Raw genomic sequence first — 26,226 nt, 5'->3', positions numbered from 1 at the left:
TTTTCATGCTGCGATTAATTGATTAAGGTTTTGCCACGGTATACGGTATTATCACGGTATTCCATTATTAAATTTAAATTATTAAATTTCCACCTCACTTCAATTTCATTTCTGAATTTAGGGGCTTTGGTTCACTTATGCACATTATTATATAGTCAGTCAGTACAGACTCTGTGAACCAGGCCTAAAATAGGTCATCAAGCAGTGTCTGGCCTAACTGGTGATAACTGGTCCTGGCGCTCGGCTCCGATCCGATGGCCTGGTCATTAAGAGGGCAAATCCTTGTGGTCAAGAAGTGGTTAAACCTGAAGGAGGTGTTGTTTATAAAATGACTTTACTATTGCTTTAGGCCTGGTTCACATGTATGCGGGTTGGTGGTTCACATGTATGCGGGTTGGCGGTTCACATGTATGCGGGTTGGTGGCCCACATTTGCACAGACATAGCAGCCCATTGATTTGAACGGGCTGCTATGCACTCATTTTCCGCAGAAAAAAGGTGCATGCAGCATTTTTTTTAAATTCAGTGGCCTTGAAATCCATCCTGCTTTTGCACCATGCGACTAACCTGCAGTTCCTGCTCTGGCAAGCTTTCTGCATTTTTTGTATACGTGGGCACGGCATTTAAAAACAGTTTGCGTGTGCAGCAACGGCAGGTAAGTCGCATGGTGCAAAAGAAGGATGGATTTCATGGCCACTGCATTTTTTTTAATTCTGCATGCACCTTTTTTCAGCTGAAAACGCAGGCATAGCAGCTCAAGCCCATTCACATCAATGGGCTGCTATGCCTGTGCAAATGTGGGCCCCCAACCCGCATACATGTGAACCGCCAACCCGCATACATGTGAACCAGGCCTAAAGCAATAGTAAAGTCATTAATAGATAAAAACAACGGTCCTCCTGCAGGTTTAACCACTTCTGGATCGCAAGGATTTGCCCCTTTAAAGACCAGGCCATCGGATCAGAGCGCCAGGACCAGTCATCACCAGGTAGGCCAGACACTGCTTGATGGCTATATAATAATGTAATGTGGGCTGCTATGCGTGTGTGTGTGTGTATATTAGACCTGCACGATTCTGGCCAAAATGAGAATCACGATTTTTTAGCTTGGAATAAAGATCACGATTCTCTGTGTAACAAAAAAAAAAAATTGGGATAACTTTACTGTTACGTTTTTTTTTTTTTTTTTATTCATTAAAGTCTAATCATTGCGTTTGAAAGACTGCTGCGCAAATACAGTGTGGCATAAAATATTACAACAATTGCCATTTTATTCTGTAGGGTCTCTGCTAAAAAAATATATAAAATGTTTGGGGGTTCTAAGTACTTTTCTAGCAAAAAAAAAAAAACTGATTTTAACTTGCAAGCAACAAGTGTCAGAAAAAGATCCAGTCTTTAAGAGGTTAAACTTCCTTTCTCCCTGGCAGAGGGAAGGAAAAGATACAAATGTAATCATTTTTGTTTATAGTTAGGAGACTTCTGCTGAAAGGTGTTAGCTGTGTGAGTGAATGAGTCATCCAGCTCACTGAAATGTATCAATTCACAAGTCAGGCAGACTTGACAGAGAAACTCGGTATTTTAAAAATGCCACAATAACAATACCGTGGCTATGCAATACCGCGATATATCGAATTACCGAAAACCGGCATATGTCTAAGCATGACACGACCGCGCAATTGTCAGTTAAATTCACGCAGGGCCAAGTTGAAAAAAGTGGCCTGGTCATTAAGGGGGCAAATCCTTCCGGTCTTAAAGTGGTTAAAGAAAACCATATAGGCTGATGTCTGTTTGTTCCACCTTGTGCACACATGATCGAGCATCAGAAGGAGTTTTAGCCGGTTTTATTCAACAACATTCACACTTGGGTGGGAAAGGCAGCCAAGAATGTGCACTGCCTAATGAAAGGGAGGGGGGGGGGGGTGCACTTATAATTGGACAAGGTATTTACAATCCTCCAGTTAAAGCAGAGTTCCAGCCTTTTCTGTGTTTATTAAAAGTCGGCAGCTACAAAAAGTGTAGCTGCTGACTTTTAATAAACACACACTCACCTTTCCCATGGTCCAGCGATGTGGCTGCCCGAAGCCTCGATCCTCTCCCTCTGGTCTCGGCGGCGCAGGCATCACTGGTGCGGGCACCCGACTGTGACAGCTTGCAGCTTCACAGCCGGGTACGCATTGCACATGCGTGAGTTGCGCTGCGCGTCTTGATTGGCTGGCAATGTTCTGGGACCTCTGACATGTCCCAGAAGATTGCAAGGAGGGAGGGGGAGAGGAGAACTTCCGCTCAGGGCGCCGCGGCGCTCCGAGCGGGAGTGGGAGCGGGTACCTGTCAAAACTAGGTACCCGCTCCCCCCTAAAAAAAAATTACATGCCAAATGTGGCATGTCAGGGGGTTAGGACTACCTAAAGCGGAAGTTCCACTTTTGGGTGGAACTTCGCTTTAAGCTGTGGCATAGGTGGATAGAAATTCTGCCGGTTCAGCGGGGACCTGTCAGCTTTCAGGCAGTAGTGAGCAAGTCAGGAGGGGGTTGGTGGTCTATATAGGGATATTAATGTGTGATCAATGACATCTGTTAAAGGTCACAAACTATATTCAGTATCTATAGTTAGCAATAATCTCTCCCCCTTATCTAAATCCCAGTACATCTTGTGAATAACCTACTGTTGAATCAGTTATTGCATAACTTACTAGTTTCCCAACTAGTACAGTGAAACAGCATGCACTTGTTGCAGTCTGTAAATCACAATATCCTATTTACTGAGTATAACTTGCCACCTAAAACGGAGTAAACTACAAGCATGCTTTGGCCAAAATCAGCAGTATAGTTCTAATCTAATTGCTCAACTGTCATAAAATCAACTGGACACCCACAATTAGGCTCCATGCACACTAGCATTTTTTTATAAGCTCAAAAAACGCTGGTAATAGCATTTTGTGCCAACTTTTAGTAGTTTTTAGGAGCATTACCATTTTACAGTACATGAAGGGGGGAAAAAAATATTTTGTGAGCGTTTTTAGTATGTTTGTTTTTTTTCTGCCAGGAAAACGCTCCCAAAAATGCTACAAAAACATTTTTTTTTTTTTTCTGCTACTAAACGCTGAAGCTTGAAAAAATGCTTCTAGCGTAAAATAGTGTGCATGGACACATAGGATAACACGAATAAGGCCTGTACACAGGATAGGGAAATCGGAAAAGTTAAAATTTCGTACGACTAACGATCTGCCGATTTTCTGATCGTTAGTACAGTGCTTTCGACAGCTGATTCTGACTTTTCGGGCAACAAAAGCTAAAGGTGCAGGCTATACCATTTTTATTGTTGAACATAACATCCAATTTTCATTTTAATTTGTAGCTTTCGTCCGAAAAAAAACTAGTAAGCGCAAAACTATGCATGCACAAAAATGAATGATTACTTAAAAAAAACATCCACACATTATATCACTTCTGAAGTTGTATTCTGTCGTACGAAAAGTTCGTAACCACTTCACTTTCAATATGAGACTTGCATGCAACAAAAAACTGATAAATATTCATCCAATAATCTGATCATGTGTACGTGGCTTTAGCTTTGAGGAGCACAAAAACATGCTCATAATAGCTTCTAGGAGCTTAAAGGCCTCCTGCGCACAGGGCAAAAAACGACCGCTTTTAAGGGCATTGGACTCTTTTTTTTTTTTTTTTCTGCCTCTAAACACCCCTCCATGTTCACGCCCTTCAGTGTTCATCTAGGTGTCCATGCACACACAGGTGTTTTCAGGGGTTTAGAGGCAGGAGTGTTTGGTGGCAGTAAAAAGAAAAAAACTTTTGCGTGTTTAGCACAAACACCGCCCGACACATGTAAATATGCCCAGACGCTTATCGTGTTTAGCACTTGAGCATTCATTTCAATGTCCAGAATAAATTAATATTCGGGCCAGTTGAGTGAATGAACGCAAAACACTTGATGCACCTAAACCCTTTTGCAAAACATGGTTTCTCTATCGTTCAAGGGACGCAGCGCTCTATAAATCATAACTACTGGGTTATATTATTACCTACCTCCTACCAGGAGTAGGACTAGGCAGAACGAAGAACACTTGGCTATGCCCATGGGCCGTCCTCAGCTGGTATATAAACCCCCCCCCTCCATTCTAGATAATCAGTTTAGTAACCAGCAGTATTAGAAGTATCAGAGCTCCTTAGAGGGTTGGGTGCTGTGTCCGTTGATGAACATGGGGTGGGTGCAGCCGTACTGGGTGCGAGGATGGCCACAAAGTTAGAGGGGCTTTTAAACTAGGGAATGGGGGGGAGGGTACAGATGTAGAATTAGCCAGTGGAAAGCAAGATTCAGAGGGCAGAAATGGGGGCATTAGCGGTAGGGTGTTTGGAGCTCCTATACCCAGGGTGGGTATGGGGAAAAAATCACAAGAGCAGCCTAAAAACCTCAAATGAGGATATTTGTAACCGGTCAAAATTACGAGGTTTGTATACCAATGCCAGAAGCCTGGCCAACAAGATGGGAGAGCTGGAGCTGCTGATGTTTCAAGGAGGACTTAGATTTTGTGGGGATAACTGAGACTTGGTATGACAGCTCTCATGACTGGATGGCGACCATTCAGGGGTATTCCCTTTATCGCAGAGATAGAGAAGGTAAAAAAGGGGGAGGGGTATGTTTGTATATTAAGAACAGTATACAGGTAAATATGAGGGATGATATTAATAATGGAGCTAAGGACGAGGCAGAATCCCTATGGGTAGAGCTTCAAAGGGAAGGCACGGTGGGGAAGGTAATATTGGGCGTATGCTATAGGCCCCCCCCACCAGAGGGAGGAGGGGGAGGTGGACCTCATTTTACAGATAGGATTGGCAGCAAGGATGGGAAATGTCATTATAATGGGGGACTTTAATTATCCTGATATAGACTGGGCAGAAGGAACCGCACACTCAGCCAAGGCTCGGCAGTTCCTAAATGTTTTGCAGGACAATTTCATGGGTCAGATGGTGAATGCACCGACAAGAAACAATGCGGTACTTGACCTACTGATTACTAACAATACAGACCTGCTCACGGATATAGAAATACAGGAGAACTTGGGAAACAGTGACCATAGGTCAATAAGTTTCAGTATTAATTACAGTAATAGGAAGCAAAAGGGTAATATTAAGACGCTGAATTTCAAAAGAGCCAATTTCCCAAAACTGCGCTCGCTGCTAGAAAATATCAATTGGGATAGAACCCTGGGAACAAAGAACACGGAGGAAAAATGGGAGTACTTCAAGAGCATACTTAACAAGGGGATTGGCATTCCAAAGGGAAATAAATTTAAAAGAGCAAAGCTAAACCCTGGGTGGCTAAACTCCAACATAAAAATGCATATTAGTGCTAAAGAAAAGGCCTTCAAAAAATACAAGGCTGAGGGGTCATTGGCAGCATTTAAGCATTACAAAGAGTGTAATAAGAAATGTAAAGATGAAATCGGGGCGGCTAAAATAGAACACGAGAGACATATAGCGGAGGAGAGTAAAAAGAACCCCAAGAAGTTTTTTAAGTATATAAACAGTAAGAAAGCGTGGCCAGAACACATTGGCCCCATAAAAGATGACAAAGGAAATATGGCCACTGAGGACAGAGAAAAGGCGCAAGTGTTAAGTAATTTCTTCTCTTCAGTCTTCACAAAAGAATTGGGGGGCTACACAAACCTAGCTTGTAAGGCCGAACTAAACAACACACCTCAGGAAATACCGCCATGGCTAACAGAAGATAGACTTAAAACTAAACTAGAGAAACTTAACATAAATAAATCACCGGGACCGGATGGCTTGTACCCGAGGGTTCTGAAAGAGCTCAGCCAGGTGATTGCCAGACCATTATTCTTGATCTTTAAGGATAGTTTACAGATGGGTATGGTGCCAGCTGATTGGAAAAAAGCCAACGTGGTACCAATATTTAAAAAGGGGCCGAGATGTATCCCGGGTAACTATAGGCCGGTCAGCCTAACATCTGTAGTCTGCAAGATTTTGGAGGAGATGTTAAGGGACCACATACAAGACTTTAGTAATGAAAACTGTATTATTAGTAGTAATCAGCATGGATTCATGAAAAATCGTTCTTGCCAAACCAATCTATTAACCTTCTATGATGAAGTGAGCTGCCACCTAGATAAAGGGAAGCCTGTGGATGTGGTGTATCTGGACTTTGCAAAGGCCTTTGACACCGTTCCCCACAAACGCTTACTGTACAAACTAAGGAAGGTAGGTATGGACCATAGGGTGAGTACCTGGATAGAGAACTGGCTCCAGGGGAGAGTCCAGAGGGTGGTGATTAATGGGGAGTACTCGGATTGGGCGGGTGTGGAAAGTGGGGTCCCCCAGGGTTCTGTCCTGGGACCAATCCTGTTTAATTTATTCATAAATGATCTAGAGGAGGGGATATCTAGTACAATCTCAGTATTTGCGGATGATACTAAACTAAGCATGCCAATATCTTCTATGCAGGATGTGGAAACCTTACAAGCGGACCTGAACAAAATAAGGGGGTGGGCAACTACATGGCAGATGAGGTTTAATGTTGAAAAATGTAAAGTAATGCACTTGGGGGCCAGAAACCAGAAAGCAAGCTACTCACTAGGGGGGGGGGGAACCTCTGGGTGAGTCTAGGATGGAAAAGGACTTGGGGGTACTGGTAGACATCAGGCTTGGCAGTGGAATGCAATGCCAAGCCGCTGCAAGCAAAGCCAACAGAATACTGGGATGTATAAAAAAGGGGATTCACTCCAGAAATAAAGAGATTATTCTCCCGCTCTACAAGACTCTGGTCCGGCCACATCTGGAGTATGCTGTCCAGTTCTGGGCACCGGTCCTCAGGAAGGATGTGCTGGAATTGGAAAGAGTCCAGAGAAGGGCAACAAAAATAATTAGGGGAATGGAGGACATCAGCTATGAGGAAAGACTACAAGCACTGAACTTATTCTCTCTGGAGAAGAGACGATTGAGGGGGGATATGATATCGATGTACAAATACTGTACTGGCGACCCTAGCATAAGGAACAAACTATTCAGAGAGAGGAGATACAATAAGACACGTGGCCATTCACTAAAACTAGAGGAAAGGCGGTTTAACCTTAAAATGCGTAAGGGGTTCTTCACTGTAAGAGCGGTAAGGATGTGGAATTCTCTTCCACAAGCAGTCGTATCAGCTGGGAGCATTGATAGTTTCAAAAAACTATTAGATGGGCACCTTGGAGACCACAACATACAGGGGTACACAATGTACGGTTAAAAGCAAACACACACACATCATAGGTTGAACTGGATGGACTGATGTCTTTTTTCAACCTCACTAACTATGTAACATAAGAGAAAATGGGATTTTTGCACTTACCGTAAAATCCATTTCTCTGAGTTCATCGATGGACACAGCACCCACCCCTCTATGGAGTTCTGATACTTTCAGTACTGCTTGCTACTAAACTGATTGCCTAGAGCAGAGGGGGGCTATATACCAGCTGAGGATGGCCCATGGGCATAGCCAAGTATTGTTCTGCCTAGTTCAACTCCTGGAGGAGGCAATCTAACATAGTAGTTATGATTTATGGAGCGCTATGTCTGTCAATGAAATCTGAGAAATGGATTTTACGGTAAGTACACAAATCCAATTTTTAGGCATATTTTTACACTACTTTTCTCCTGCTAGGAGCAAAGGTGTTCAGAAGAACAGGGCAAATGCCTAGAGCACATGAGGGCTTAGCAGTAATTTTACTGTTGCATAATGCATAACAGTGCTGGATAGCAAAACAGCAGGGGTAGTAATATGTAGCATAAATATACTGTACAAAAAATATTATTTTCCCTTTTGCCCCCTATGCCACTTACTGTAGGTGAAGGTTGTTAATTTCTATTATGGGAGTCCTGATATTAAAATGTAGTTTATTGGCTTCCATTGTGCATCTATTGGATGACTTGCATACTGCATACTCCCAGGCTTGTAGTAGTCTTTGAGGATCACCCAAGCCCTATTTTTTTCTGCCTGGTGTCTATTGCATCTGTAGCACCCTCCTAGGTAGGTGCTTGTGAGAGAGTATCGTTTTTGGCTCTGTCTGCCTATCCGAGGAGCAGAAGGCATATCTATATTGCTCTCTGCCTATTAAAGAGCAGGATCTGTTAGTGAGGTCGGCTTATTGTGCTCAGTAGGTGATTCATTATGTCTAGAGAGTGTTTCACGCTGGACTATAGGGAGGCATGTTGGACAGTGGGAGGAAACCTGTCAAATGGATGCATAGGCTTTGGTACAGTCCTGGTGATAGGCAGGGGCAGGTTGCCTCGTTGCATTCTGGGATACTGTATAAAAACCAGGAGCACATGTGCTGCGGGGTCTTTGGCTGGAGAGCAGAGTCCCGGAGGGAGGGTGGCAGCTGCCTCCTCCTCTGTAGCAGTGGCACGTGGCCTCAGGAGGTCGTCCTGAGGGCCAGAGGAATGGAGCTTAACCGGAGGTCCAGGAGAGCTGACTGGAGGGGAGACACTGGAGACCCTAGAAAAACAGTATTATGAGTACAGGGGCTCGTGTCAAGGGTCCTGACCTGAGGGGGGCCACCTCACGTGTAGGATAGTCAGTGGACGGGTGTCGGCATTCAAGAAAGAGGATAATGAGTAGCGTGTCTTGAAGATAACCTTAGTTCATCAAGTCAAGTCATCTTAGGAAAGAGACTTAAATCTAAATTTACCTCAGTGGTAAGGTGGATCAACAGCCTGGCTGTTCCGAGGTCTAGAAGTCCTCCAATATTGTGCATAGTTAATTCGGAGTATCCCACTATTCCCTTCTCCCAACCCTAATTTATAATAAAACCCAAAAACAACTACATAACCCTGGACTGAGTATTGTATGAGCCATGGGGGGAAAAGTGAGAGACTGTGCATTTTAAGGTTGCTAACGGTAACTGAGGGGGACCCGCAAGTGTGAAATTTGGCAGTCCTCAAGGGGGCAGTGCTACACATCAAAATGTATAATGTTGTTTGATTGGACATACTCTCCCCCCCCCCCCCCCCCCAAAAAAAAAAAACATTGGTGCAACTGGTTACCTAAACAACTTCCTATTAGATTTCAAAAACAGTCACTTCTTCTTTCTAGCTGCCAGCAAGTTTTTCAGTTTCTGACATGAAAGAGGGGAAAGAATTTGTGTATCCACTGACACCAGTGAATCATATGAATTTTGCTCACCCTAATCTTTCTTGGAAACAATATGGCTTTCTTGGAAACAATATGCAGGCCACACAGTAAGTGCCCGGGGGCCATGTTCAGGTTGTAAGTTGAGCATCCTAAAAGAATGTTTTTGTTCCAAAAACTTTCACACAGTCAAAGACAAAAGGTGAAATAATTTTTATTTCCACCAAATCCAATATCTGTAGATATGACCTTCCTCAGTTTAAGTGCTAGAAAGAAAATTGCCATATTGTATCTATAGCCAAAAACCTTAAACAAAAAAATATCTTTTAACTGGCCATTCACCGTGATGTTCATGAGAAAGCCAACAGTTTAGCCTCCCTATGCTTTGCTTTATAAGTGCAGACAATCTAGTATTTGGCATTAATTATCCTTAAATGGGGTGTCGGTTTAATAGAGTTGAACACATTTCCAGCATGCTGGAAAGGATTCGGAGACCAATCTTCTGTATTTCTCTATTTTTTGTGAATTCTCCTTTTTATTTATTTTTTTTTTTCAGATTTAAAACAATGTAGAAGCAAATAAATATCTTAATTACAAAAATATAACAACATATGACATGTTCCTAGAAAAGGTACTTCAAAAAAGAAGCAAAAGAAATTGTAAGGGTAAGGGCGTTTAACAATGACACCCTGATATCTATAATTTAAATTGATAAACAAACTATATAAAAAATTATAATGTTATTACAAAATTCTTAAACCATAGATGGTATCAGATGATAAGGGCAACACATAGCCCACAGGATATATAAAAAAACAAGGTTCCGGTAATAGCCAGACAGTAGAGGTTTCCTACGCGTTGCGCGGTTAAAGCCGCTTTTTCAGGGCTTTAGTTTCTTACCATGTGACTGAATATCTGGTATCAACAAACCTAAATAATCAATGCATAATATAAACAAATCAACAAAATTTTTTTTTTTATATACATTCATATGAAACCCCCTATCCCATGGAAAAAGGGAGGGGGGAGGGGAACCTTTATGTATATTGCTTCATATTGCCATCACATCCGTTTAGACTATGGGGAGACAAATGTACAGAAAAGGAAAAAAGGAACCGCACTCCTATGTAATAAAATACATGTCCCCATAGTGAATAAACAGTAGTGAAAAAACAAATACATCTTCATTTAAATTATAGAAAATATATAAAAATTGTAAAGTTCATGTATAGATCCCACATGTGAATAACGTCCTCAGCGAGAATAGAAAAGGTTCCTCTCCACCAGCATGCAGAATCACTATGCACTCACCAGACTTAATTGACCCCAATTACAGGGTGTCAAACTACGCATACGGGGAAAATCCAAGATGTCATACATGAGGTCACAGGAATGAATTCAAACCGCTGTTATCAGTTATCATCCATTCAATATATATATATTTGAATACGCTATTATAGATAGTGTATTCAAAGCTCCAGTGTTGCCATATAGAGAGGGAAAGGAAAGAACACTCATGGTGCAGTATTTCAAATCATTTATTTAAAAAAGAAGGTTGTATTGCACTTTTATGTCAAAGAAGACAAGGATCAGCATGTATTGTATAAGATACATCGCCAGTTTGCACTCCACCTGCGTTCCAACTGACCGGAAATGGTGTATCTCAAACACCACCCAATGCCGTTTCGTCAGCTTTTGTCTAACGTCCTCAGGGGTTATGTACAGGAACCTGCAGTGGAAATGAGCCAACCCCTGCAGTGGAGTGAATAACACAAACAGCCTCAACACACCTGCAAGCTATGTCAAAAAAAAGCACAGAATCACAAATGGGGTTCACCAGTTATAGGCAAATCCAGAAGGCCCCCATAGATTAAAGACTTAAACTCTAATCAAAAAATAAATAAAATAAAGGTGCAAACTGATGAGGTTACTGGCCTTCACTCAAAAATAGTATGAAAGTGAACCTTCCAAAACAACATAGAAAGCTATTGTGATGTGTTGGCACCTTTACCTTCCTCTGACAGGTGGATCATAAAGTTTGCCATTAGAGAGAAGACCCGCCGAGGTCCCAATCAGTTGTCCCCTCTGTGTGCTTAGATGGCTTATGTTGATGGTATGGGTTGCTGGGGGTTCGGGTCCTCGGGAGGCCCAGGAGCCGCTGTGGATTCCCATATACCCACTGGAGTGTGAGTTATTTGTGCCCCCTATTAGGACTATGCCTTTATTGAATATACTGGGCTGCTGTTGGTAAGCTGTTTACCTGGTTGCTTTTTGGTAAGTGCTGTGTACGTTTGAGATGTCAATGAGCTATTGTGAGCTAATTGATACCATGAATTATCTCATGATTGTCTCGTCCTATTGTCAGATTTTGCGTACACATCCCCATCGCTTTCTATGGTTCAATCTCATACCATTTGCACCTTTTTTATTTTTTGTTGATTTGTTTGTATTATGCATTGGTTTATATACGTTTGATACCAGATATTCAGTCAGATGCTGAGAAACTGAAGCGGCTTTGACCATGCAACGCGTAGGCAACTTCTACTGTCTATTACCTGAACCTTGTTTTTATATATCCTTTAGTCTATGTGTTGCCCTTATCATATGTTTGCTTTGAGGGTTTTGTAATAAAGACATAACTTTTTATATAAATAGTTTGTTTATCCATTTAAATTATATATATATATATCAGGGGGTCATCGTTCAACGTCCTTAGGCCTCTTTCACACGGGCATTCCGTATGTCCGTATATCACTCCATCCGTTTGCGGGTGATATAAGGACATAATGCATGTCAATGAGATTGCGGATGTCAGCGGATGACACCACTGACATCCGATTTGCGTCCTTTCAGTTCTGTTCCGTTTTTTGCAACAGAACCCTATTTTTCTTCCGTTTTTAAAAAACGGAAAGGACGCAAAATCGGATGTCAGCTGTGTCATCCGCTGACATCCGCAATCCCATAGACATACATTATGTCCGTATATCATCCGCAAACGGATGGGATGATATGCGGACATACGGACCGGATGACACAAGTGTCATCCGTGTCCGTAAAAAAAAAAAAAAAAGTGACTAAACGGACGACAAAAACAGAGCGCCCGTGTGAAAGAGGCTAAGCTTACAATTTTTTTTGCTCCTTTTTTTAAATACCTTTTTCTAGGAACGTGTCCTATGATATATTTTTGTAATTCAGATATTTATCTGCTTCTACCTTGTTCTAAATCTAAAAAAAAAAACAAAAAAAAATCCTTACCCTTACAATTTATTTTGCTTCAGTTCTACTACTGGGTTGAAGACCTCCCTATTTACACAGCTGGTTTAGCTTCCCTTACCTGTCCTTTTTTACATACCATTTTACTATTCTCATTACTTCAAATCAGAACATACATCAGTTTTGGATTAGCAAACAACATCAACCCTCTGTTCATCTTTTTCACTGGAAGGCTGGCCATAGATTATGCAGTTTTCCTTCCCTTCCATGAGTTGAAGGAAAGAAAAATGTTTGATCACCCCATCAACACAGTCCGTGGTGATGGGGAAATCCCTCCTGCCGTGCTATTGTATTCTGGGGAGGTCTTCCTGCTGTCAGAATGCAATTGTCACTGCTGGTGACTATAGCTGCCAGCAACAATCGCACGAGGAAAAAAAAAAAAAAAAACGGACAGGCTGGTTGTACTGAAGTCAATTGATCGACTTTAGTACAATCAACCTGCCCAAAGAAGGATCGAAATTCGGCCGCTTCCTGCTGAACCGACTGAATTTTGAGCTATCTATGGCTGGCTTGCCCTATTATGTTGAGCATGCCATTATTTGTAGTCCCCATATTCCCAAACTGCAAACAGAGGAATCAGCACTACTACCCATATAACAAATTGATGATAGAGCTCCCGGGTGCTCGATCCACAGTCGTTAGCTGAGTAAATAATGTAGAAAGATGATCCGCACATTGGTTGTTGCTCTGAAGAAATCTTTATTTTATTCGAAAACCACCATGTACAAACGCAGATATATCAAATTACATGTTTCAGCCTTTAAGGCCTTAGTCATAAATGAGGACTAAGGCCTTATAGGCTGAAACATGTTAACTGATTTTATCTGCGTTTGTACACTGTGACTTTCAAATAAAATAAAGATTTCTTCAGAGCGACAACTGGTGTGCGGATCATCTTTCTACCATATCCCCAAATCCCTGTCATCCAGAACACAGTAGTGCAACAGGGGAGGTCCCTGCATTTACATGACTTGTTTGGATGCAGGAATCTGTGTGTGTGTTTTTTTTTTTTTTTTTCCTTCCTTTGAGTTTAACCTATTGGTTGAACAAAAAATACTCTGTATATATACCCAGGTTTAGAAGGTATATTCTATTTATGTTTGGACATAAAACATTTCATTAATTTTATAAAAAATTTCATTTACATCACTTTAAATATTAATTCTTTACTTACACCTACTTTATTCAAGTCTACAGATGGCCATTTCAGGGGTCTCTTTGTTTTGCCATTGATCTGTTCTGAAAAATGCCCATGTATTTCTCATGTAACCATACAGAAGATGTGTCCCTACCTTCCCTACATAAAAGCCACCGCAGAAATTCCTTTTGCAGGTTGTTGTTTTTCTAGTAACAACTTGCAAGAGCTTGGATCGCGTGACCTAATGTCTGGCCCTGGGCTGTGGGTAGAATTGGGAAGTTCTATGTAGCTGAGTAGGATCAAAAGGACGTGTCATCTAGACTGTGCTGTGTAATGTGGTTAATGTGCATGTCCTTTCATCATGCATTGTGGTGGAAGCAAAGCAGGAAGACATGTAGCATTGATAACCGTACCACGGAAGCTAATTCTGGCCATAGATGTTCACATCTTAAAGTGGTTGTTAAATAGTGACTCGAACTTGAGGCTGGGTTCACACTATTGCGAATTGGATGCGGGTTCTTCCCCGCATCCAATTTGCATGTCAGGAGAATGTGACTGGCTCTCTATGGAGCCATTTTTACATATACCTGGAGCAAATTGCACAGGAGTACTGCACAGATGTCTATTGAAATTGCCCCTGAAGTCGCCAAAAGTTGTTCAGAAACTACTTTTGGGAATCAGTGCGGCGCTGCAAAGTCAGCGTCGCACCGATTCCGAAAGTGCTGTTGCTGGCAATAGGCTCCGATTTGACATGTCAAGTCACATGTCAAATTGGCCCGATGTGAATGGGGATGAGTGTCATTTATGTCTGCTGCTTCATTCCTCTGCTATCAGCATTAATCACTTCTAAAAAGATTTCCTGACCACAAGAAAAGAAAGGTGATAGGGGAGGGACCTCCAGCACACAGCCTGTTGTTGACAGCCAAAGCCCAGTTCTGTGTTCTGTGTGAAGGAGTTGTGCCATTCCCTCCAATTGGCTTTCTGAGTTCTCCTCACTGAGCTGTGCAGTGTGTAACTTCAGATGCCACCCCCTTAATTCCTGATAGCTCAGACAAGCTTTAAAAAACTCTGGACTTTGAATGGATGTAAAGAAGAAAAGACTGCAGATAACCATGTACAACTTATGTGAGAGCATTTGTTTCATATCTGTGTATCACCTGAGGATAGTCTTTTCACTGGGTATATGTAAGGGTTTACAACCACTTTAGGCTGGTTTCACAGTGCCGCAAGGAGCAGCTCACAGCAGGGGTCTGGTGCGTCCCTGTTCACTGTTTCAGGTTCGATTTTAAATCCAAATTTTGGCTGAAATCGGACCTGAAAGGGACCAGAAGACACACAGGACTCCTGTGCAATTCGCTCCGGAGTTATGTGAACAGGCTCCATAGAGAGGCCCGGTCACAATCTTCTGACATGCGAATTGGATGCGGAAGAACCTGCAGTCAATTCCCATTAGAGTGAACCCAGCCTTAAGTTCGAGTCACTATTTAACAGTTTCTAGAAGACTACATAGCTCCATATTACTACAGCAGTTAGTGTTGCTAAATTCACAACAGTAAAATCAGTGTGTATATGCAGTAAAGCATGCTTATTATACTCATTGTGGAACCTGGGGAGTAATCCTCCGCATTGTAAAAAATGAGTTTGATCCTGTCTTCTCTGATCCTCCCCTTCTTCCAAAATCCCCAATCCCACTCGTTGGAGGCACTCTAACAATGCTCACCAAACTGAGCATGTGCAGAGTTTTTTTTTTTTTTTTTTCTTGGGAGGGTGCATGTGATCGGCACAGGGCCAATCAGCACTGTCCAGATAGAGGGTCAGGGGTCATGCAGCCTCAAAGGACAGTCAGAGTAGAATGAAAACTCCTCCTACAAGCTTTAACTAGACACTATAACTGTGTGTAGCTGTATCTAATGATACTCAGAAGAACTCGGGTACCTACATCCCAATTCAAATGTAAAGAAGTAATGGTATGTGGTCTACATGCTACCTCAGCCCCCTCCCAACCCTGATAACAGGGGTGTAGAGTGAGGTAAGCCGCAAGAGGAAATCACAGGGGGACTATTTGGGACTTTTAATGGTACCATATCACAATAGTATTCATCAAACCATAAATAAAAATATATGAAAGTTTATTAATTTAATTTGACAAAAAGACAGGTTAAAATATATTGATTATACAAATTAGTACAACACAAATCGCTAAAATGACTACAAGGCATAACATTTTTGTCTCTTTACCGTAACCTCATCCTTTTAAATTTAATTATTATTTTTTTTATGCTGTCTGTGCCCCCATTATAGAGATTCACCCTCTCTATTTTTCTTATTTCCCATTATCACAGGGTGCAAGAAAATGGCAAATTATGGGTTTTCACCAGAACAGGAATAGTAATGGAGACAGTGGTTCTGGTGGCCCTGGTAATGACCAGGGATTTACCCACTTTTGTGTCACCTTAAGCCCTGTACACAGGGGCTGAATGTCAGGAGACATCGACCAAATCCAAAAAAAAACAGACAACATTCGGCTCTTGTGTGCCACGCCTCTCCCTCACAAGAACACTCCAATCAGCCGACTCCTTGCCATTCCCTTTCAGAACACAGCAGCTCAGCAGAGGAGATCGCTATACTAACTTCAGATAGTTAGTACAGCAACTCTGAGCGGAGCTGTCAGGTTTTTTTTTCAAAACAAAAACTCATAGTATGTACCAGGCTTTAGTGTACTTTAACCACTTTACCACCGGAGAATTTTGCTGTCTTACGTCCAGGCCACTTTTTGCGATTCGGCACTGTGCGACTTTAACTGACATTTGCGCGGTCATGCAACGCCGTACCCAAACTAAATTTACGTCCTTTTTTTTTTTCCACAAGAAAAGGGCTTTTTTTTTTGGTGGTATTTGATCATCTCTGCGATTTTTATTTTTTGCGATATTAATAAAAAAATGCGACAATTTTGAAAAAATAACAATATTTTTCTACTTTGACAGTTAAAAAATATCCAATATATTAAATTTATGTTTTTTATTTAGGCCAAAATGTATTTAGCTACATGTCTGACAAAAAAATTCTCAATGAGCGTATTTTTAACCGCTTTAAGACCGGAAGATTTTACCCCATTCCTGACCAGGCCATATTTTGCGATTCGGCACTGTGTTACTTTAACAGACAATTGCGCGGTCGCGCGATGCTGTACCCAAATTAAATTTACGTCCTTTTTTTCCCCACAAATAGAGCTTTCTTTTGGTGGTATTTGATCACCTGTGCGATTTTTTACTTTTTGCGCTATACACAAAAAAAGAGCGACAATTTTGAAAAAATAACAATATTTTTCACATTTTTTTTATATGAAATTCCCCACAAAAAAAAGTAAAAATCTAATTTTTTTTTAACATTTTAGGCCAATTTGTTTTCTGCTACATATTTTTGTTAAAATCGCAATAAGCGTATTTTGATTGGTTTGTGCAAAAGTTTATCGAAGCTACTAACTACGGGAAATTTGTAATTTGTATTTTTTTTTTTTTAAACTAGTAATGGCGGCGATCTGCGATTTTTTTTTTTTTTTTTTTTTTTTTTTTTTTTTTTTTTTTTTTTGCGGGACTGCGACATTGCGGCGGACAGATCGGACCCTTGACTGACATTTTTGACACTTTTTTAGGGGTACCAGTGACATTACTACAGTCAGTGCTATAAATATGCACTGTTACTGTAAAAATTACACTGCCAGGGAAGGGGTTAACTTTTATTGGTGATCAAGGGGTTAATGTATGCCTGGTGCTTACTATCGTGTGTGGGGGGAGGGGACTATGTGACACAGGCACAGATCGCAGGTTCAGCTATGCTGAATCATGCAATCTGACCCTGCCTGTCAGGAGATCCGCCCACTTTGTTTACACAAGCGGGCGGATCTCCACACTCGATCCCAGACGATCGGGGAAGAGCAGCGGTGATCACCGCCGCTCCTCCCCTGGCCCGACTCCCACTGTAACTGAATACAGCAGGAGCGAACCTCAGGCGGCGCGCGCGCCCCGCCGAGAGAGGGGAATGTCTGGTGACGTAGGTCTACGTCGCCAGACGATAACGAACCACTGTGCCGCAGTAGCACCACAGTGAGCAGTGCTAAAGTGGTTAAGATCCCTATCATGGTAAAGTTTTGTGAATAGGGCCTTTCTTTTTTTTGCAGTAGACAGTTAAAACTTAGAATTGGTTGCTACAGATTACAATACACCAACTTTTTTTTTTTTCTGAAACAATGACCAATTGGTATTTGAATAATTAGAAAAAATAGGACGTGTAAAGGAATGTGTCCCATCCTCCCCAAATTCCCACTGAGATGATGAAGATAGATACAGTAGAATGGGGTTTTCTACTTGGCTAAATACTGATTGTTCCGAAACGATCTATCTCTTTTGTTGTGTCCTCCTCCTTGTCCTCTATATTGTCCATCACCAAACAAATTCCATCAAGCAAGTTCTGACTTGCAAAAAAACACCCCCACACTTCTATGGTCAATGACACAATACAACAACTGTCTATAGAAATAGTCTGCAAGTATTTAGCAGAGAAGGAACTACTGGTTTCAAAAGGTTATCCATGATACCTCCGCTACTACTACTACCAATATTCCCATCCAATGGCAAGTGTATCGTGGGTTGATTTTCTGATTTTGAGGAGGATATTTTTTTTATATACTTACAGCTAACTATAACTATACAGTACATAGAGCCCTTGAGAACAATATATTTTAACCAAAAGGGTCACGTGGCCACTGGGCATTTAGCCCCTGTGCGCCCAATCCTAGCATTTGTGTTCACCTAGGAGACAAAGGTTCAATGTTCAGCCTGCAGCCTGTCAGTCTATGACCAGTTAAAATACGCTGCTGGTGCTGGATGCTTTACCAAGTGGTACAAGTGGTGTTTTCGCTCTGTATTTATTCAGGGAATAGAATACATCCCTGGAATTCAGGTATACATACCTAAATGCCCACGGTCCTAAATATGAGTCCCATGCAACACAGTGTCCAGCCACAGCATATTTCAGCCTGTCATAGACTTTGATAGGCTGCAAGCAGCAGGGCTGGATTTGGATCCCGAGCACAAGAAAATGCAGGGATTGGATGCACAGGGGCTAAATGCCGATGCATGAGGTGGGAAGAGACTTTTTATTTTGTTTTTATACACACGCTCACCCTACACTGCGTGTTGATATTGGGGGTGACGGGGGTTCTTTTAAAAAAAAATTATTATTTTTCATATCATTACATTTTTTTTTTTTTTTTTGTACGCTTTAATTTTTCTTTTCTTCATTAGTGTCACACTTTCAGCACCCCAAAAAGGTGATTGGGTGGCTCTGAAACTGCTCGGATCAGGGGCGTAACTATAGGGGTTGCAGGGGTTGCAACTGCAACCGGGCCCATGCTCCAGGGGGCCTGTGCGGCTCCCCTGTTCACCTGCATAGGAGGGGCGGCGGGGGCAGCATGTAGAGAAATCACTGTCCTCCATTTTACTCCTGTAGCTGCAGGAGGAAAATAGAGGAAATTGGTTCCTCCTATCCAGTTCACTTGTGTTATGCTGTCCCTGGGCCCCTGTGTGCCCCCTGATCCCCCCCCCTCCCCACTGTGCTCCCTCCCCTCTCCTGCCGGCTGCTGCAGGGGATGTGCCACAATAGAGAACCAAGAAGGGGTCAGTAAATATGTAATTTACCAGCTCCTTCCTTTTCTGAATAGACAGAGTCATAGTCAGTGACACTGTAAAAAAAATAAAATAAAATGATAAAAAAAATAATACAATTAAAATACCAAAAAATAAAAACTACTGACACCAGTGGGTGAACTTTCAGGATCGCAAAGGTCACACTTTCAACCAGGCCCTGGCATTCCACCACTGTGGGGAGGCCCCTAAATGGCTGGAAGGGGCCCCACTGCAGAACTTGTGAAAGGGTCCTGCTGCAGGACCGTAATAAAGGGCCCCGCAGTGAGAGTAAAGGGCCTCAGGATCAGATGGAAGAGCCTCAGGCTTGAAGGGAAGGGCCCCGGCCAGGGGTCCGGGGGGCCCTTCATGGTTTCTTGCACCGGGGCCCTGAAGGTTCTAGTTACGTCTCTGGCTCGGATCACTTTTATCTGAAAGCCCTTTGCCAGCTATTAAAGTAATTTTCAAGCTTATAGCTGCAGCAGTAGCTTTGAGCTTGCTTTAACCACTTGTCTACCATACTGTTTTGTATGTACCTTGTTAGACAAGTAGTTACTGACTGGTGAGCAGCAATAATGTAGATTTTTTATTTTTTTGGGATTTAATGGCCATTCTCGCACAACAGAAGTCGGTCAGGAATACTGGAAAACTTTTCACGATTAGCAGCTGCAGGCGTTGATCAGAGTGTTCTGACAGTGGATGCGTCCCACAGTCAGAATACTATGGCACAGTGGGGAGGATTCCTCCATCCACCTTGCTTGTGAGGATGGGGGAATCAATTCATTTTTTTTCGATCAGCCCCTGTGAAAAAAAGATGAGTCTTCTATGGCCAGCCTTAGCACCTGAGCATAGTGGGAACACACGTTTTCTTTGCACTTCTTTTACGCTTTAAGGCTTCTTTCACACGGTCCGCCTCCGCAGGCGGATCCTTGTTGCTCAGCGGGGATCGATCCGCGATCCCCGCTGAGCCGGGCGGATGACAGCTCCGTCTCCGCTTGCAGAGCGGAGAGGGTGGTGTCTCAGCACCCGCCGCCCTCTATGGGGGATCGGAGGAGAGCGGACCGCTTGTCCGCTCTCATCAGATCCGCTCCGCTCCGATTACTGAACGGATGGAAAAATAGGGTTTCCATCCGTCCAGATTTCAGCACAGGATCGGATGCGGATGGCAGCGGGTGTTAGCGGAGGTGACCTCCGCTGACACTCGCTGCCCCATAGAGCTGCATGGAGGATTCGATCAGATCCGCCTAAAAAACTGACAGGCGGATCTGATCGGACCGCTCGTGTGAAAGAGCCCTAATGGGCGTCACGCCTAGGGAAGCCAATTCACTTGAATGGGCTGCCCTACGCGTGACAAATGCCCCAAAGTAGCTCCTTTTTTGGTCATGGAGTGTTGGGCGTTTTTTCAGTGCAAGTTTTAGCATATTTTTAGGGTGAACTCTGTGTAGCAAAATACCTACGCTTGGGGTGCCATTAACAATGAATGGCACTGCAAGCGCAATCCACGATTGTTGCACTTTTCCAAAATCTGCAGGAAAATGCACGATTTTGTGTGTTTTGTGGTGCATTTAGCAAAAGTGCAGGTGTGAATGCAGTCTTGCAGATTTCCAGGAGGAAAATGTTCTGCTTTGCAAACAATACTGGCTGACTTCACAGAATAGTTGCCCTTTATGGAGTATGGATGACGGGTTCCTAGAACAGATTGAGGGATGGTCCTGTTTTGAGGCATGTGTTCATATTCTATCATGATGAAGCCTCCTGTACCTGACAGACATTGCATCTCCCAGTGATAATACAAGTGCTGATGTTTGTGCGCTGCCTCTGGACATGGCAACCGATAATGGCGGAGGAAATTGGGTACTTCAGAGGGTTTATTCTGAGGTTGGAAAATTCCATATAATTTAAGGCTCCATGAAACAGAGAGTCATTTGTGTACTTAACTCTTCTCCCTCCCAAAGAAAGCAATAAAGCCATTGTGTAGAGCCTGCAAGGAATTATGAATGAGGTGGGGCTGGCGGTGTTATTTTTACAATGGCCTCCTTTTTAGTGTTTGCTTGTGAAATTGCTTAAAACCCTTATCACAGGTGTTGCGGAATCTCTGTAAACAAGAAAAGGATCTGTTTTTCGGAACATGTGAAACCCCTTATACTTAAACCAACCCCTATAGACTTGTATAGCCAAGACATGATTTATACACATTTTTAAAGACATGGGGGGATTTACTAAAACCGGAGCACACAGAATCTCTGCATGGAACCCAATCCGCTTCTAAAGCCGGTGTTCCGTGAGAATTACCTACCCGTGAGAAAAACTTACCCTCGTCACTTCCGGTTGCACGGCACTGTTTGTAATGTGGCGTTTACATTAAAACAGCTGTGCTGCAATACGAGTGATCTCTACTCCTACCCCTGTCACTTCCCTCATCTCGGCTAGTAAATATAAAAGCGGCGGCTGTATGAAAAGATAAATCACGGAGCCGCCAGCCGCTTTTATATTTACTAGCCGAGATGAGGGAAGTCACAGGGACAGGAGCGGAGTTGACTCATATTGCAGCCGAGATATTTTAATGTAACCGCCGCGTGGGTAGGTTTTTTTCACGGAACAGTGATAATTTCATACTAGTGCGCATGCGCACTACTCAGCTCCTCAGCTCTTTCATTAGGTATCCGGGGCTGTGAGCATGCGCACTGCTGCGCTGCTCAGCTGTTCCTGGCCAGAAGTGACGAGGGTAGGTTTTTCTCACGGGGTAGGTAATTCTCACGTTACACCGGCCATACATGGGATGAATTTCGAAAATAACTTTCTTTAGAAAATCTTATCTAAGAATTTTCGAATTTCACACCACTTGTGGGCTGCAGCAATGATCAATTTTCATGCGGTTATCGAATTTGAGTGATCAGGCATGTTGGAAATTTTTTGAAAAATTAATGATTTCGTACAAGAAATAAAATCGTAAACTAAATAAGAATTAATGCAAAAAAGAATATTCCTGGAAAGAAAAGATGATTCCAAGACATGAATATTCCTTTCTGTAGCAACATCAGGTGAAATTGAAAGCTTGGTTGGTCAAATTTCAAAATCCATGGTGGCACCATCGGATCACAAAACGCACAAGATTTTATTGTCAAAGCTTAATTAAACAAGCTGAAGTCTGAAGCTGATTGTTTACTATGTACAGCTGCACCATATTCTGTGTGCTCCAGTTTTAGTAAATCCCCCTTACTGGGATGATTATTATCTGATTGCAGCAATTGTAGTCAGGCTGACATTGTCTTCAGAGCTTATGGGTATTTCACAAGTGAGCAGTTACCCCCAGCTGAGGAGTAAAGTAGGCCATATATGATTCAGAATTTTTAGTCAAAGTGCAGATTGTAAAAAAAACTAAATTAATTCCCCCAACCAGACAAATGAGCTGGATGAAGGGATCCTCCCTGCTATGCTTTATTATATTCTGACAGTGGGGACTCCTCCACTTTTAGAATACACAGATCAGTGCTGCAGTGCTGATTGAATGAAAATTCACCAACAGTCCCGTTTTTTTTTTTTTTTTTATAGTATTCAATCACTAGACAGACTCCTTTCAAACAGGAACAACCTTATGCCTCGTACACACGTGCAATAAGAGACCCCAGAGGATGGACTACTTATTTTGGGGGGTGGGGGGATCAGACTTTTCGTTTGGCAACAATTAGTTTGGCAACAACACCCACCAGTGGCTATCTGCTGCACCTTGGACATATGATTCCAATCTGCATATATTTGGGCTGCTATCTCATGGCGAATAAGCACCTTTTTTATTCAATTATTCTTGAAGCCTTTTGTGCATATGGTTATAAAGTATCGGTAGATCTTGCACTTGAAGGGAAAACATCTACACTTCTATCCAGCCACTTGTGTTGATCAGAGTGTGCACTGCTTTCTCCCTCTCCAAACCACAAACCTCATCGCCTCTCTAGAAATTTCCTGTCTAATAAAGAGTCCTTGGAAGGCTTAAAAGAATGAAGAAGGCATTTTTTATTCTCTGTTCTGCCTGTGGTTTTTTTTTTTTCAATGTGCGTTCTCACTACGTTTTATGTGGGATGTGGTGCTGCAAAATGCAGACTTGTTGAAGATTTTCCTACCGTTCTGTACAGCAGCTGACAACTGCTTTCAAGTATGAGCAGGGCACATAGAAAAGCTTTGTTTTCTGTGTTTCCTTCCAAAGAGCTGCCTCTATAACTAGGGCCATTCTGGGTGAAACGTGTAAGTGGGGAGTGGCCAACAGGCGGGGACTGTAGCTGAAGCTTTGACTTTCTCCTTTAGACTTGATATACAGTATACAGTGTAGAGCCCAGGGCTTGTATTGCTGTGGATAGACTGAGCAAGATCATCCTCCTTGAGGGACTGCCCCTGGAGCAGAAAGAGAGCCGAAGAATGAAGGAGGCAATGAGCAGCACCATATCTGTAAGTATGGGGACAGCTGCATTTTTTTTCTACTGCAGAAAAACACAGCTGTCTGCAAAAGTGTGAACAAGCCCTAAGGTATGTAGAGCTGCTTAACCACTTAAGCCCCGGAAGATTTTACCCCCTTCCTGACCAGGGGGTATTTTGCGATTCGGCACTGCGTGACTTTAACGGACAATTGCGCGGTCGTGCGACGCTGTACCTAAACTAATTTGACGTCCTTTTTTTCCCACAAACAGAGCTTTCTTTTGGTGGTATTTGATCACCTGTGCGATTTTTTTTTTTTTTTGATCAAGCGCTATAAACAAAAAAAAGCGTCAATTTTGCAAAAATAACAATATTTTTCAAATTTTTTTATATGAAATTCCCCCCAAAAAAAATGTAAAAATCCAAATTTTTTAACATTTTCGGCCAATTTGTTTTATGCTACATATGTTTGGTAAAAAAAATCGCAAAAAGCGTATTTTGATTGGTTTGCGCAAAAGTTATCGCGTTTACTAACAAAGGGAAAGATTTTTGTCATTTTTTTTTTTAACGCGTAATGGCGGCGATCTGCGTTTTTTGTTTTTTTTTGGGGTACTGCGACATTGCGGCGGACAGATCGGACCCTTGACTGACATTTTTGACACTTTTGGGGTTACCAGTGACATTTCTACAGTAATCAGTGCTATACATATGCACTGTTACTGTAAAATTACACTGGCAGTGAAGGGGTTAACTTTATTTGAGAGGGAGGGGCTGTGTGTGTCCCTAGGGGCGTGATTCTAACTGTTATTGGCTGTGGCTTGAGGTGTAGGAACAATGATCAACGGTCCTACATAGTAGAACCATATGATCATTGTTTCTACACAGGGGAGAATGACAGGCGGCTTGTTTACACTAGCCGCCTGCCATTCTCCCTCTCCCCCGACGATCGCCGAGTGACCGGCGGACATCGGGTGGGGGGGTCCGTGACAGCGCGGGAGCGGGAGCGCGCCTCCGGCGGCGCACTCGCTCCCCAGAGCCTCACAGGCTAGCGACGTAGACCTACGCCGCTCTGCCTGTGAGGGGCTGACTGCCGCAGTAAATATACTGTGCGCAGTCGGCAAGTGGTTAAGTAACACAAGGACACTGAGAAAAAACATTTTCTCTATGTGCTCTGTTCACATTAGACAGGTGCATTGGTGTGTGTCCTTGTCCTTGGATGTAGACCTGCTGTACATTATCTTTATAATCTGGAATAATTGAATATAACATTTCAAAATTCAAGAGAAAATATGAAGTTGCTTGGTGCTCAAAGTTATGGATATTTCAAGAGAAATACATGTCAGTCCACAAGTCTAAGATGGTACGAAAAGATGGCAACTATAAAGTTAAATTAGAAATATACCTCACATGATTATTGAACATGGGAAGTACCACATCAGAATGGTGATTTTCACAAATTATTATTTTATGTACAGTACGTGTATGCTCACACTACCCCAGCATTAGAGGAAAAATTAAAGGGATGACACCGCTGAAATCCGATTTTGCATCCGTTCCGTTTTTTAAACGGAACAAAAATAGGGTTCTGTTCGTTCCAAAAAACGGAACAGAGCTGAATGGACGAAAATCAGATGTCAGAGGATGGTCATCCACTGACATCCGCAATCCCATAGACATTCATTATGTCCGTAAATCACCTGCAAACGGATGGGGTGATTTACGGACATACGGAACGTCCGTGTGAAAGAGCCCCAAAGCTACAATTTGAAAATGTTTTGAGAAGAAGTATTCTTTTCCAAATGCTACAAGGATGATAAAGCACATCCTAGCATGCCAGAGGCACCCTAAAGACATTAAAAATGTTTTATGGAATGAAATGATAAGGACCATAATAAAAAGGTCGAGGAGCTTTTGCCTCCAGAGTTCTCATTCCTGAAGGACTCATTCTGCTGCTTCTGGATAATCACAAAGGTTTCTTCCCCAGCAGCATCTTCAAGTAAAGAAGTGTTGTAAACCAATTCAATTTGTAAAACTAATCCACTCATTTTTTTTTTTTTTTTTTTACATTTTCAGAATATTTCTATTTTTTTTCTTTAATATGTATGGAAAGTTTACATTCTCTACCCAGCATGCATGTTCAGGGTGTGAATGAGAATGGGCAGGCAACTCCTACCGTCACAATGTCTGGTGTCTGAAACAATATATAATTAGTCAGCTATTCCCAAGAGCTTGTTCATGCAGGGTCATTTGCTGGAACCTACAGAGACAATAATTCTTTTTTGTTGCTGTATCGGCAACCTATTATCTTAGATCTAAAACTATCACTTATACATAAAGGTTTGGGTGTTTTTATATATTGTAAAATCATTGGAAGCAGTCAGTAACAGATCAAGCTAATAAACTCTGTAATTAGTATTCTGGACCTGTAGCCCTACATAGATTAGATTGTATTATATGGGAAATTTTTATCTTGGCAGAGTCTGTTTTTGATTTCGTTATAAGCTTGTAACACCAATATAACACCAGTTTCACCAATATGGTGTAATCTTCATCTACAGATTCTTCAAATAAGACTTTAGCATTCTGTAA

The 26,226-nt window shown here is 42.2% G+C and overlaps 1 protein-coding gene across 1 annotated transcript in view; it reads left to right on the top strand.

The window, feature by feature from the left end:
- LOC309560018 (uncharacterized protein) overlaps positions 1 to 26,226 on the top strand; it is an 82,376-nt gene that overhangs the window by 5,070 nt on the left and 51,080 nt on the right. The gene's annotated exons all lie outside the window — the stretch shown is intronic.

The sequence above is a fragment of the Pelophylax lessonae genome (assembly GCF_965119305.1).
Source record: "Pelophylax lessonae genome assembly, chromosome: 7".
NCBI classification, from domain to species: Eukaryota; Metazoa; Chordata; class Amphibia; order Anura; family Ranidae; genus Pelophylax; species Pelophylax lessonae.
This window is presented reverse-complemented; position numbering and strand designations above follow the sequence as displayed.